We start from the raw sequence: 14742 nt of genomic DNA, 5'->3' as shown, positions 1-14742 counted from the left end.
CTATTCAAAATTGTCGAGCATAACTTAGTAACTCGGAAAACAAAAAAAAAATTAAGACATTCCAAATCGACAAAATGTATGTATGTATATATATATATATATATATATATATAGTATATATATAATATATATTATATATATATATATATAATATATATATATATATATATATTATAGAGAGAGAGGAGAGAGAGAGAGAGAGAGTAGAGAGAGAGAGAGAACGGAGAGACGAGACGAGAGAGGAGAGAGAGAGAGAGAAGAATTTCATTGCCCAACACAACTGTTGGAAAAGTGAACGCATCAATTTGACTTCATTTGGCATTAACCACAGCTAGAAATGGTCCCAAATTTTGGTATAGAAACTTTTTTTTTTTTTTTTTTTTTTTGTTTTTTTTATATAGTGATCAAATACCACTAGGCATGGTATAATTAATATAACTTACTTTTGACTCTCTCCCTTTCTACTTATTTCACTCCATCTCTCTCTCTCGGACGGTTTTCGACTCTCTCTCCATAGCTGCTAAAATGGGCATGGGCCCGTTCTCTCTCTCTCTCCTCTCTCTCCAAAACATTGTGCACAAATACAACACAATTACAAAATAGTTATTTCTTGAAAAGTTTTTAATGTAGATTACATTGTCGAGGCCCTAATGAGAGAGAGAGAGAGAGAGAGAGAGAGAGAGAGAGAGAGAGAGAGAGAGAGAGAGAGAGAGAGAGAGAGAGAGAATGCAAATATTAATGACCGAATTCTACACTGAAAGATCAAAACCACAAGATATAACCAAATTAGACAACAAACCATTAATTATCACAATCTAAAATAAATTCTCTTCCATAAAGAGGATTTTTTTCCTTATGGAGAACAAGGCAGTATCTTCTATGCATAACTATAAAACGTGAAAAACTAAACGACGGATTACTTGAACGATATTGCATAATGAAATATATTGCAGGGGACGTTTTCTATATACTAAGCGCTGTTTTCCCCCCACAGTCGTTTTCATAGCACTCCTTATGAAGTTAACCTGCGTTACTTCAATACTCTCTTCCGTGAAGACCCTGCGAACTTCAATTTCTTTCAAGGTCTAGACCTGGATTTCTTTCTTGGCTCTATTAATGTGTTACGTGGGCAAGGATACCAAATTATCAGTTATTATATTATGCTGTATATCATTGTAATGCTATCAGTTCTCAGACTTATGAACAATTTCCCCAACCGGTCGTCAACATTATTACCTACTTTACCTTAAAACCAGTTATTGGTCGCAGACGTCACCCCATTGGAACCCCAGGCAACCCTTCACACATATATACACCTTTGAGATTATTTAAAAGAAAAAATGTTGGACAAGATGTTTTCGCCAAACAGTTTACCCTGGGGATACGTCCTGCTTCAGCGTTTCACTTTGCAATATTCCCTCTTTTTACAAGACGACACTACACCTTTGGAATGTTACCCCCTTTGGCCTATGCCTTGTAAAAAAAATTTCAGTGTTGTCATATATATAACTTTAATTTCAATTGCAAAATTAAATCATTCACCGACTTTCTCCAACAGAACGACACACCGACTTTTAACGGACTATGAAATCTACGTTGTGTCCTTGAAGATGACCCAAAAGGGCTTCCACCTCCAAAACACCACCTTGAATTTCGGATTTGGGAAGAAAACGGGGTGATCGTCCACTTTCTCCCAAGATGCTCCTCCCTTTCACTCTCCTTTGAAGAAAAAGCGAAAGTAGAAGAGGAGAAAGAGGACGTCTCTTCGTGCCTCATTGAAATAATACTCTGGTTATTTTTATTTATTTATAATAATGGAAAGAAGAAACTGAGGTCATTTAAATTTATTCGTTTCCTCTGTGTTTATTTACTATTCAATTTATGCAGTTTGAATCTTAATCAACCAATTCTTAACCCAAAACTAGAGAAAAAAAAATCTATTTTCACAGAGTCTATCCAACTCTCAGATACACCAACTTTAAAAGGACCCTGAAATCTACCAAGTGACCTTGAAGGGGACCCAAGAGGACTTTCAGATCCATATATGACCTTGAATTTTGGATTAGGGAAACCAACGAGAGATCGTCCACTCTCTCCCATGATGCTCCTCCCTTTCACTAGATCTCTCCTCCTCCTCACTTTCGATTTCTCTTCGACTGACTCTTCCTGACTGCTAAAATGAAAGGACAGCATTTCGGTAGGAGCCAAATATCTCTCTCTCTCTCTCTCTCTCTCTCTCTCTCTCTCTCTCTCCACTCGGTTAGTGATTGTAAACGCGCAGTATTTGGAACTCTCACGAGAGAGACGAGAGAGACGAGAGAGAGAGAGAGAGAGAGAGTAGAGAGAGAGAGAGAGAGAGAGAGAGTTAGTTATGTATTAAGTACAATTTGTAAATATAAAGCATATACTGACTGAATTCCATATGAATAATTACGTATGATTTTTATTCGGAAAATTACCAACCTCCTCCACAGTATCTCTTACAATGAATTCATTTATATCGCGGTTTTGGACGACTGATGATTTTTAAAGAAAAAAACTCTCGGTACATTTGAAACTGAGAATGTGGTATATTTTACGCGTAATAAAGTATTTACGATACAGAAAACAATATCTAAGAAAAAGTGCAAGGAACGTTTTCTATACATAGAACGCCGTTTTCACCCACTCGTTTTCTATAGCAGTGGTTCCCGAACTAGGGTCCTCGGACCCCAGGGGATCGCGGAGGGGGCCCTAGGGCTGTGTATAAGTGATGCAAAGATCATCAAGAATATGCGGAAATACATATCATTAGTTGCACCCAACCCCCTTCTCTTTCTAGTTCCACCCACCTCTCTCTCTCTCTCTCTCTCTCTCTCTCTCTCTCTCTCTCTCTCTCTCTCTCTCTCTCTCTCTCTCTCTCTCTCTCTCCTTTAATCAAGTCATATTCTGAACAATGAAAATAAACTGTACATCACGAGGGTCCTAATGTGGCTAATTCCCACTGGCCTAAATTAACTTCCATTAACTTGAAACCAGCTTGTTGCAGTATTACAGAAAATACTATTTGACCTTGAAAGTGACCCAAGAGTAATTTCAGATCCAGACATGACCTTGAAAATCTCAGATTATGTCAAGCAAAAACAGATTCTCGACTCTCTCCTTTCTACTTCTCCTCCTTTCACTCCATCTCTCCCTCTCGCTTTCGGTTTCTCTTCGGACAATCTTCGACTCTCTCTTCCTGGCTGCTAAAATGAAAGGACCACACTCACTCTCTCCTGGACTGGATAGGACTCAAATCTTTATGTTGAGAAACTGAAAACCTCCTAGAACTGAGAGGAAAGGCGAATTACAAAACTAAACGGGAAAGGAATGCAAACATTACCAGTGGAAATATCACTTCTCTCTTGCCTTCGGGTCTAAGATATTTAGGGAATAGATTCCCAGTCAAACCAAACTTACAAAACGACCCAAATGCAGTCATATTTTCACTAAGCAACATCAGAGCGATTCAAAGGGAAAATCTTTAGAAAAAAAATTTTGCACTAATACAGACTAGTTATCACTTGAACGCTTTCAGTGCCGATAAAGTAGAGAGCCTACTCTGTTATCGATAGAGAGAGAGAGAGAGAGAGAGAGAGAGAGAGAGAGAGAGAGAGAGAGAGAGAGAGAGAGAGAGAGAGAGAGAGATTCAGTTGTAATAAAACGTTACACAGTAACTGTAATTTCAAAGGAGATATCAATGACGAATTTCATATAGAAATATGCTGTATTATCCCCCCATGGGCCTTTAATAGTCACCAGTCGTCCAATCTACAAGATACAACCAAATTAGACACCAAGCATCAGTAAATTCTCTTCAATAGCGAGAATTAGTAGTTTTCTGTATAGCAGTTATGCACAGAGTAGGATACCTAGTATCAGTTTTTGAAGAAAACGAGACTAAATATTACAGAGAGATATTGAATACTAAAACATTTGAGAGCAACGTTTTCTATACCACTTATCGCCGTTTTCGCCCATAGTCGTTTTCTTTGGCATTCGTTATCATTAATTTGCGTTTTCTTCACAAAGTTTTTTCCGAAAAGAACAAAATACGCAAATCATTATAAAATAATCTTTCCTGACTATTTATGGGTTTACGTGGGAAAATAACCAAACTACTACTGACATGAACTAGAGTTCCCAACCGGTCGTCAACATTATTACCTAATTTACCTAATCACCAATTAAAAATAGTATCCCCCCCGCACCCCTTCCCTTCAGCACCAGTTCCTCAGGAAAACGAAGCAACACCCAAACCGAATTCATTGTCCCACACAAGTTTTTGAAATTAAGTAATCAAAGGCAACACTGATACAGAATTTGCTTTCCCTGTATTAGTAACCTCTGGGACACTTCCTGCTCAAAATTTCGATATGCAAGCTTAATCTTTTTTACAAGGCACCACTGCAGCCTTTTTTAATTGCTTGTCCCATTGGCATATGGCTATTCGCTACCTACTATAAACATTAATACATTTTTAATTGACTTGCACTTGCACACACCAGAGAGAGAGAGAGAGAGAGAGATAGAGAGAGCGAGCGAGAGATAGAGAGAGAGAGAGAGAGAGAGAGAGAGAGAGAGAGAGAGTTTATGTATTACGTACAATTTTGTAAATATAAAGTATATACTGACTGAATTCCATATGAATAATTACGTATGCTTTTTATTCGGAAAATTGCCAACCTTTTCCACAGTATCTCTAAAAATCATTATCAGTCGTCCAAAACCGCGATAAATTAATTCATTGTAAAAGATAAAAAATTCTCTCAGTACACAGGAATTTTGTTTCCCTTTGAAACTGAGAATGTGGTATATTCAACGCATATTAAAGTATCTACGATACAGAAAACAATATTGAAAAAAAAATTGCAAGGAAAGTTTTCTATATAGAACGCCGTTTTCACACACTCGTTTCTATAGCAGTGGTTCCCGAACTAGGGTCCTCGGACCCCAGGGGATCCCGGAGGGGGTCCTAGGGCTGTTATGTAAGTGATGCAAAGATCATCAAGCATATGCGGAATACACATCATTAGTTGTACCCAAACCCCTTCTCTTTCTAGTTCCACCCACCTCTCTCTCTCTCTCTCTCTCTCTCTCTCTCCTCTCTCTCTCTCTCTTTTAATCAACAGTCATATTCTGAACAATGAAAATAAACTCTACATCACGAGGGTCCTATAATGTGGCTGATTCACTGGCCAAATTAACTTCATTAACTTGAAAACCAGCTTGTGCAGTCTTACAGAAAATACTATTTGACCTTGAAAGTGAACCTAGAGGAATTTCAGATCCAGACATGACCTTGAAATCTCAGATTCTGGAATGCAACAACAGATTCTCGACTCTCTCCATTCTACTTCTCCTTTCACTCCACCTTTCCCTCTCACTTTCGGTTTCTCTTCCGACAATCTTCGACTCTCTCTTCCTGGCTGCTAAAATGAAAGGACCGCACTCTCTCTCCTGGACTAGATAGAACAAGTCTTTATGTTGATAAACTGAAAACCTCCCAGAACTAAGAGAAAAGGCGAATTACAAAACTACACGGGAAAGGAATGCAAAAAATTACCAGTTTCGTCGCCCCGTCTCTCTTCTAACAGCTTTTGTTTTCCTCCTATTACGCTAAACCGCTAGAAAGGTAGAAATATCACTTCTCTCTTGCTATCGGGCCTAAGCTATTTAGGGACCAGATCCCAGTCCAACCAAACTTGCAAAACGACCTAAATCAAGGTTTCGTTTCGTTATATAATAATCAGCTGCAAGAATAATTACAGCAGCCATATTTTCACTAAGCAACATGAGAGCGATTCAAAGGGAAAATCTTTAGAAAACAAATTTTGCACTAATACAGACTAGTTATCACTTGAACGCTTTCAGAGCCGATAACAACGTCGAGGACCTACTCTTTGGTTATCGGGAGAGAGAGAGAGAGAGAGAGAGAGAGAGAGAGAGAGAGAGAGAGAGAGAGAGAGAGAGAGAGGAGATATTCAGTTGTAATAGAACGTTACACAGTAACTGTAATTTCAAAGGAAATATCAATGACGGAATTTTATTTAAAAAAAAAAAAAAAAAAAAAAAAAAAAAAAACAAAAAAAAAAAAAAAAAAAAAAAAAAAAAAACTATATCCGCCAAAATGGGCCTGGAATAGTCACCTGTCGTCCAATCCACAAGATATAACCAAATTTAGACATCAAGCATCAGTAAATTCTCTTCAAATAGAGGAGGATACCTAGTATCAGTTTTTGAAGAAAACGAAACTAAATATTACTGAGATATTGAATACTAAAACATTTGAGAGCAACGTTTTCTATACCACTTATCGCCGTTTTCGCCCATGGTCGTTTTCTTTGTCATTCGTTCTCAATTGACTTCCGTTTTCTTCACGACGCTTTTTCCGAAAAGAAAAATACGCAAATCATTATCTATATAATCTTTCCTGACCATTTATGGGTTACGTGGGCAAATAAACCAAACTTACTATTGACATGAAACTACAGCTTCCCAACCAATCGTCAACACTTACCTAATTTGATTAATCACCAATCAAAAATAGTACCCCCTCACCTCTCCCCTCAGCACCAGTTCCTCAGGAAACTAAGTAACACCCAAACCGAATTCGTTGTCCCACACAAGTTTTTGAAATAAAGTAATCAAAGGCAACACTGATACAGAATTTGCTTTTCCTGTATTAGTTACTTTGGCATTCCTGCTTCAAGGCTTCAATACGTAAGCTTATCTTTTTTTTAAACAATGTACCCCTGAAGCTTATTTGAATTGCTTGTCCCATTGGCATAAGCCTACTATTCACTACCTATTTAAACATTGATACATCTTAAATTAGACTTACATACCAAACCAGAGAGAGAGAATTAAATTATATCTTTTTCATATCATTCAAATGGATTAGCTTTCGGTGATTACTAATAGTACGCATTACAAATCTCTCTCTCTCTCTCTCTCAGATGTATACGCAACATTTTCATTTTTTTGACTAACGCTAATTTCATTAATACCCGTTAATCTTTATTTCTGGCAGCAGTAAGAAGACATTTCATCTACTAACTTACGATTACATTTATGCGCACTAAGTTTCAATAAGCATTTTTAACCCTGATGAGCAAAAATACAAAACGAATTCACCGAGTTCTCTTAAACACTCCGGAACCACTTGACTTTCAAGGACCCTGAATCTACCAAGTGACCTGAAGGGGCCCACAAGAGGACTTTCACATTCTTCAAGATATGATCTTGAATTTCGGATTGGGGAAACTAATAGACGATCGTCCACACACTCCCATGATGTTCATCCCTTTCACTAGATCTCTCCTCCCCACTTTCGATTTCTCTTAAAAAGAAAAGTGTGGCCCTTCCTGTCTCCAGATATGAAGGGGAGCGCGCTTGTGCAATTAGTAGGGCGCGCGCAGCAAACACACACTTCAAGATTATATAGATTTGTGGAATGAGAAATCCTTTAACCACGTTCAAATGTGTAGTCAATTCTCTAGTTTACTTCAGTACCTCATTATCTAACCCAACACAAATGTTGGCAAAATTAATCCATCAATTTGACTTCAATTGGCATTAAGCACAGCTAAAAATCGTCCTAAATTTTAGTATAAAAAACTTTTTCATTTAAAAAATATAAGTGATCAAATAATCACTAGGCACTATATGATTAATTAAACTTCCTTAGTTTTCAAATTGAAATTACTCTCCCTCTCCTTTTACAGCTTTCAACTCTCATTCTTATCAATGAAAAAACCAGTACTTTACGAGGATCCCAGTGCCAACTACCTCACTTCAATTAATTTTCTTTGTTAAAAATAAGCTTTTTTGTTGTATGGTAAATAGCAATTTGACCTTGAAAGTAACCCAGAAGAATTTCAGATCCAACTATGACCTTGAAATTTCAGTTTGTGGAGCAACAGCCGATTATTGACACTCCCTCCCTTTCTACTTCTCCTTTATCTCTCCCTCTCGGTTTCTCTTCGGACGGTTTTCGACTCGCTCTCTCTAGCTGCTGAAATGGGCAAGGGCAAACATTCTCTCTCTCTCACGACTTGAATTTCGGATTTTGGAAGAAAACTGGGTGATCGTCCACTTTTCTCCCATGATGCTCCTCCCTTTCACTCTCCTTCTCACTTTCGCTTTCTCTTTACAGGAAAGAAGGCGTCTCCTTCCTGCCTCATTGAAATAATACTCTGGTTATTTTTATTTATATTTATAATAATGGAAAGAACAAACTAAGGTCATTTAAATTTTATTCATTTTCTCCGTGTTATTACTATTCAATTTATGCAGTTTTGAATCTTAATTAACCAATTCTTAACCAAAACTAGAGAAAAAAATATATATCTTTTCAGAGTCTATCCAACTCTCATATACACCAACTTTCAAGGACCCTGAAATCTACCAAGTGACCTTGAAGGTGACCCAAGAGGACCTTCAGATCCAAATATGACCTTGAATTTCGGATTAGGGAAACCAACAGGAGATCGTCCACTCTCCTCCCATGATGCTCTTCCCTTTCACTAGATTCTCTCCTCCTCCTCCTCCTCTTCAACTTTCGCTTTCTCTTAGTTAGAACTGACTCTTCCCGACTGCTAAAATGAAAGGACTGCATTTGGGCAGGCGGTTGCCAACTCTCTCTCTCTCCAGTCGGTTAGTAAGCGCGCAGTATTTGAACTTGCACAGAGAGAGAGAGAGAGAGAGAGAGAGAGAGAGAGAGAGAGAGAGAGAGAGAGAGAGAGAGAGAGTTATGTATTACGTACAATTTGTAAATATAAAGCATATACTGACTGAATTCCATAGGAATAATTACGGATGCTTATTCGGAAAATTGCCAACCTTCTCCACAGTATCTCTAAAAAATCATTATCAGTCGTCCAAAACCGCGATTAAATTAATTCATTGTAAAAGATAAAAATTCTCTCAGTACATAGAATTTTGTTTTCCCATTGAAACTGGGAATGTGGTATATTCTACGCATAATAAAGTATCTACGATACAGAAAACAATATTGAAGAAAAAAAGTGCAAGGAACGTTTCTATACATGTAACGCCGTTTTCATCCACTACTATGCATTTCAGGCCGTGTCCAATTGATTTTCGTTGATAAAATTCTACCAAACATCGGATATGGGTCACATTTTGGAAATAGGTATTTGAAGCCACGGCCTAATTGGCAAAAAATATGCACTGATGTCTAATGTTGATAATTAAGGCACCTATCGGAGTAAATCACAGAAATTTCAAGGGAAACTTAGCTAATTTAGTAAGCACCCAGAGGGAGGCTACTTGTGACGTAAAGTATGGACATCAGGCTTAATAGCAGTGTTCCCAGTAGTGTGACAATGATCGTGGAACAAATATTTGACCCTCTGTTGAGAATTGTTGAGAATTACGATAATATTACGGTTTTCATTAGTGATACCACGGGTAAAGAATAAGAATTTGGTATATGTATAAATATGACAACATTATAGCAAAGGAATTTGGTAAATATACTATTGCAATATTACTATTTGCATTGTACAATTTTACGTTGACTAGGAATACATAGCAATTATAACCCAATTCTATTTACATTTTCTTGATTAGTTATGCAAAACTTTTGGAACTGGTGATACACAATCATATTGAAATGAAAATACTATAGTTTAGGTGTTTGGTAAGATGTTTTGGCCCGATATACCTGGTAACTTGCATAATAGTAAAACATCGCCGAGTTGCCGACGTCAGGGCAAAGCCAGATTATACGTCACTGCTGTTTCATCTGTGTCCTCGTGGCGGCCAGTGTGCTTTCGTTTTGCGTGATTTTGCAGTATATATCTTCAAATTCATAAAAAATAAACATAGATAAAACCTGGAATACATAGGCTCATGATAACACATCATCAACCCTACAACAACATTAGTGTCAGTTTCAAGCACAGAATAATAATGGAGAGTTGTGTGATATACTAAATACTTAGGATTTATTATGTGACTTGATCGTGCATTAAGGAAGTTAAGGTTAGAACATTTGCGTTATGTTACATTCATTTAGTCAGGACTAAGCAGGTAGACGTAAACCGGAACTTTGAGACAATATGAATCAACAGAAACTCCAGGTAACAATGGTTTTCACAGAGTGTGTGTAAGACTTGGTGCATATTTCAAGTTAAAGGAAACGTGAATTGCGTCAAGGAACTGTATTACAGAACTAATATTCTCATTTTATGCCCACTCCTTTATTGTACTTTACTTAAAACACATGATTCATCGGAAAGATGAGAGAAAGAGTAGGGTAGGTGTTTGTGTGTGAAACAAAACAAGAATCCCATATACTACTACTATTACTACTACTACCAACATCTGAGTCTTCATTCTTAAAGTATAAATGAGTGGGAGGGCCTTCAGTAATGACGTTTCACTAGCCTCCCCTCTGGGTGCTTACTAAATTTAGCCAAGTTTCCCTTGAAATTTGTGTGATTTACTCCGATAAGTGCCTTAATTATCAACATTAGACATCAGTGCATATTTTTTGCCAATTAGGCCGTGGCTTCAAATAGTTATTTCCAAAATATGATCCATATCCGATGCTTTGGAAAGATTTTATCAACGAAAATCAATTGGACACGGCCAGAAATGCATAGTAGTTTTCTATATGCAGTTGTTCCCGAACTAGGGTCCTCGGACCCCAGGGGATCCCGGAGGGGGCCCTGGGGCTGTGTGTAAGTGATGCAAAGATCATCAACCATATGCGGAAAAGCACATCATTAATTAAAGTTCCCACGATAGTTCCACCCCCCCACTCTACCCCCCCCCCCCTCTCTCTCTCCTTTAATCAACATCATATTCTGAACAATGAAACTACCTCTACATCACGAGGATCCTATAATGTGGCTCATTCACTGGCCAAAATTATCTTCATTAACTTTAAAAACCAGCTTGTGCAATCTTACAGAAAACACTATTTGACCTTGAAGTGACCCAAGAGGAATTTCAGATCCAGATAGGACCTTGAAATCTCAGATTCTGGAAAGCAACAACAGATTCTCGATCTCTCTCCCTTTATACTTCTCCTTTCACTCCACTCTCCCTCTCACTTTCGTTTCTCTTCGGACAATCTTCTACTCTCTCTTCCAGGCTACTAAAAATGAAAGGACCACACGCACTCACTCTCTCCTAGACTGGATAGGACTCAATTCTTTATGTTTAGAAATGGGAAAACACCTCCTAGAACTGAGAGGACAGGTTAATTACAAAAACTAAACGGGAAGGAATGCAAAAAAAATACAGTTTCTTCGCCCTGTCTCTCTTCTAACCAGCTTTTGTTTTCCTCCTATTACGCTAAACCGCTAGAAAGGTAGAAATATCACTTCTCTCTTGCTATCGGTCTAAGCTAATTAGGGACTAGATTCCCAGTCCAACCAAACTTACAAAACGACCTAAATCAAGGTTTCGTTTCGGATATAATAATCAGCTGCAAGACCAATTACAGCAGCCATGAGAGCGATTCAAAAGGAAAATCTTTAGAAAACAAATTTTGCACTAATACAGACTATTATTACTTGAACGCTTTCAGTGCCGATAAAGTCGAGAGGCTACTCTGTGTTATATATATATAGAGAGAGAGAGAGAGAGAGAGAGAGAGAGAGAGAGAGAGAGAGAGAGAGAGAGAGAAATATTCAGTTGTAGTAGAACGTTACACAGTAACTAATTTCAAAGGAGATATCATGACGGAATTTTTATATAAAAAAATACGTATTATACCCAAAAAACGGGCTGGGATAGTCACCAGTCGTCCAATCCACAAGATATAACCAAATTAGACACCAAGCATCAGTAAATTCTCTTCAATAGCGAGAATTAGTTGTTTTCTGTATTGCAGTTATGCACAGAGGAGGATACCTAGTATCAGTTTTAGAAGAAAACGAAACGAAATATTACAGATATTGAATACCAAAACATTTGAGAGCAACGTTTTCTATACCACTTATCGCCGTTTTCGCCCATTGTCGTTTTCTTTGCATTCGTTTATCATATAACTTGCGTTTTCTTCACGACGCTTTCCAAAAAAAAAAAAAAAAAAAAAAAAAAAAAAAAAAAACACGCAAATCATTATCTAAATAATCTTTCCTGACTATTTATGGGTTACGTGGGAAAATAAACCAAACTTACTACCGACATGAAATTAGAGCTTCCCAACCAATCGTCAACACTATTACCTAATTTACCTAATCACCAATTAAAAATAGTATTCCCCCGCACCCCTCCCCTCAGCACCAGTTCCTCAGGAAACGAAGTAACACCCAAACCGAATTCGTTGTCCCACACATTTGTTTCGAATAAAGTAATCAAAGGCAACACTGATACAGAATTTGCTTTTCCTGTATTAGTAACCTCTGGGACATTTCCAGCTTTAAAGCTTCAATAGTAAGTTAATTTTTTTTAAACAATATACCCCTGAAGCTCATTTGAATTTCTTGTCCCATTGGCATAAGCCTACTATTCACTACCTATTTAAACATTCTCTCTCTCTCTCTCTCTCTCTCTCTCTCTCTCTCTCTCTCCGAGGATGTATACGCAACATTTTCATTTTTTTGACTAACGCTAATTTCATTAATACCCGTTAATCTTTATTTCTGGCAGCAGTAAGCTGACATTTCATCAACTAACTTACGATTACATTTATGCGCACTAAGTTTCAATATACATTTTTAACCCTGATGAGCTAAAATACGAAACGAATTCCACAGTGTCTTCTTCAACACTCCGGAACACTTGACTTTCAAGGGACCCTGAATCTACCAAGTGACCTTGAAGGTGACCCAAGAGGACTTTCAGATCCAAATATGACCTTGAATTTCGGATTGGGGAAACCAATAGACGATCGTCCGCTGTCTCCCATAATGCTCCTCCCTTTCACTAGATCTCTCCTCCCCACTTTCGATTTCTCTTAAAATGAAAGAGTGCCCCTTCCTGTCTCCAGATATGAAGGGAGCGCGCTTATGCATTAGTAGGCGCGCGCGCGCGCACACACACTCACTCTTCAAGATTATAAAAAGATTAGGGGGAAATGCGAAATCCTTTAACCAAGTTCAAAATGTGTAGTCAATTCTCTAGTTTACTTCAGTACCTCATAATCCAACCCACGGTCCAGATACGTATCTGGACCGTGATCCAACCCAACACAAAAGTTGGCAAAATTAATCCATCAATTTGACTTCATTTGGTATTAACCACAGCTAAAATTCGTCCTAAATTTTAGTATAAAAAAACTTTTTCATTTAAAAAATATAAGTGATCAAATAACCACATTGCACTATATGACTAATTAAACTTCCTTAGTTTCAATTGAAATTACTCTCCAACTCCTTTTACACAGCTTTCATAAACTCTCATTCTTATCAATGAAAAAACCAGTACTTTACGAGGATCCCAGTGCCAACTACCTCATTTCAGTTCATTTTCTTTGTTAAAAATAAGCTTTTTGTTGTACGGTAAATATACAATTTGACCTTGAAAGTAACCCAAGAAGACTTTCAGAGCCAGATATGACCTTGGAATTTCAGATTATGGAAAGCAACAGACGATTCTTGACTCTCTCCCTTTCTACTTCTCCTTTCACTCCATTTCTCCTCTCACTTTCGTTTTCTTTTCGGACGGTTTTCGACTCTCTCTAGCTGCTGAAATGGGCAAGGGCACATTCTCTCTCTCTCTCTCTCTCTCAAAACAAGAGCACAAATACAAAATAATTATTCCTTGAAAGTTTTTAATGTAGATTACATTGTCGAGGCCCTAAAAGAGAGAGAGAGAGAGAGAGAGAGAGAGAGAGAGAGAGAGAGAGAGAGAGAGAGAGAGAGAGAGAGAGAGAGAGAGAGAGAGAGAGAGAGAGTTTAGTTGTAGCAACATTAATTCGTGATTTTAATGAAAATATTAATGACCGAATTCTACACGGAAAAATCCAAATCACAAGATATAACCTAATTAGATACCAATCATTAATTATTAGATTCTAAAATAAATTATATTCCTTAGCGAATATTTTTTTATTTTTTTTACGGAGAACGAGGTATCTATGCATAACTATAACATGGGGAAACCTAAACGACGAATTACTTGAACGATATTGCTTAACGAAAATGTATTGCAGGGTACGTTTTCTATATACTAGTTGCCGTTTTCACCCACAGTCGTTTTCTATAATATTCCTACCGAAAGTTAACCTGCGTTTTCTTCACGCCTCACTTCCGCAAAAACCCAGGTGACCCAAGAGGACTTTCAGATCCATATTTGACCTTGAATTTAGGATTAGGGAAACCAACGGGAGATCGTCCACTCTCTCCCATGATGCTCCTCCCTTTCACTAGATCTCTCCTCCTTACTTTCGATTTCTCTTCGACTGACTCTTCCAGACTGCTAAAATGAAAGAACCGCGTTTGGGCAGGAGGCCCCCCCCCCCTCTCTCTCTCTCTCTCTCTCTCTCTCTCTCTCTCTCTTCTCTCTCTCTCTCTCTCTCTCTCTCTCTCTCTCTAACAAGCTAACCGACTGGAGAATGTGCAGCCTTTGGAATCCGCACGAGAGAGAGAGAGAGAGAGAGAGAGAGAGAGAGAGAGAGAGAGAGAGAGAGAGTTGCGTATTCAGTACAATTTTTAAATATAAAGCAAATTGTGACTGAATTCTATACGAATAATTAGGTAGGCTTTTTATTCGGAAAATTACCATTATCAATCGTCC

The sequence above is a fragment of the Macrobrachium nipponense genome, chromosome 24 (assembly GCF_015104395.2).
Source record: "Macrobrachium nipponense isolate FS-2020 chromosome 24, ASM1510439v2, whole genome shotgun sequence".
NCBI lineage: Eukaryota > Metazoa > Arthropoda > Malacostraca > Decapoda > Palaemonidae > Macrobrachium > Macrobrachium nipponense.
The sequence above is the reverse complement of the archived record's forward strand: the minus strand, read 5'-3'. Positions refer to the sequence as shown.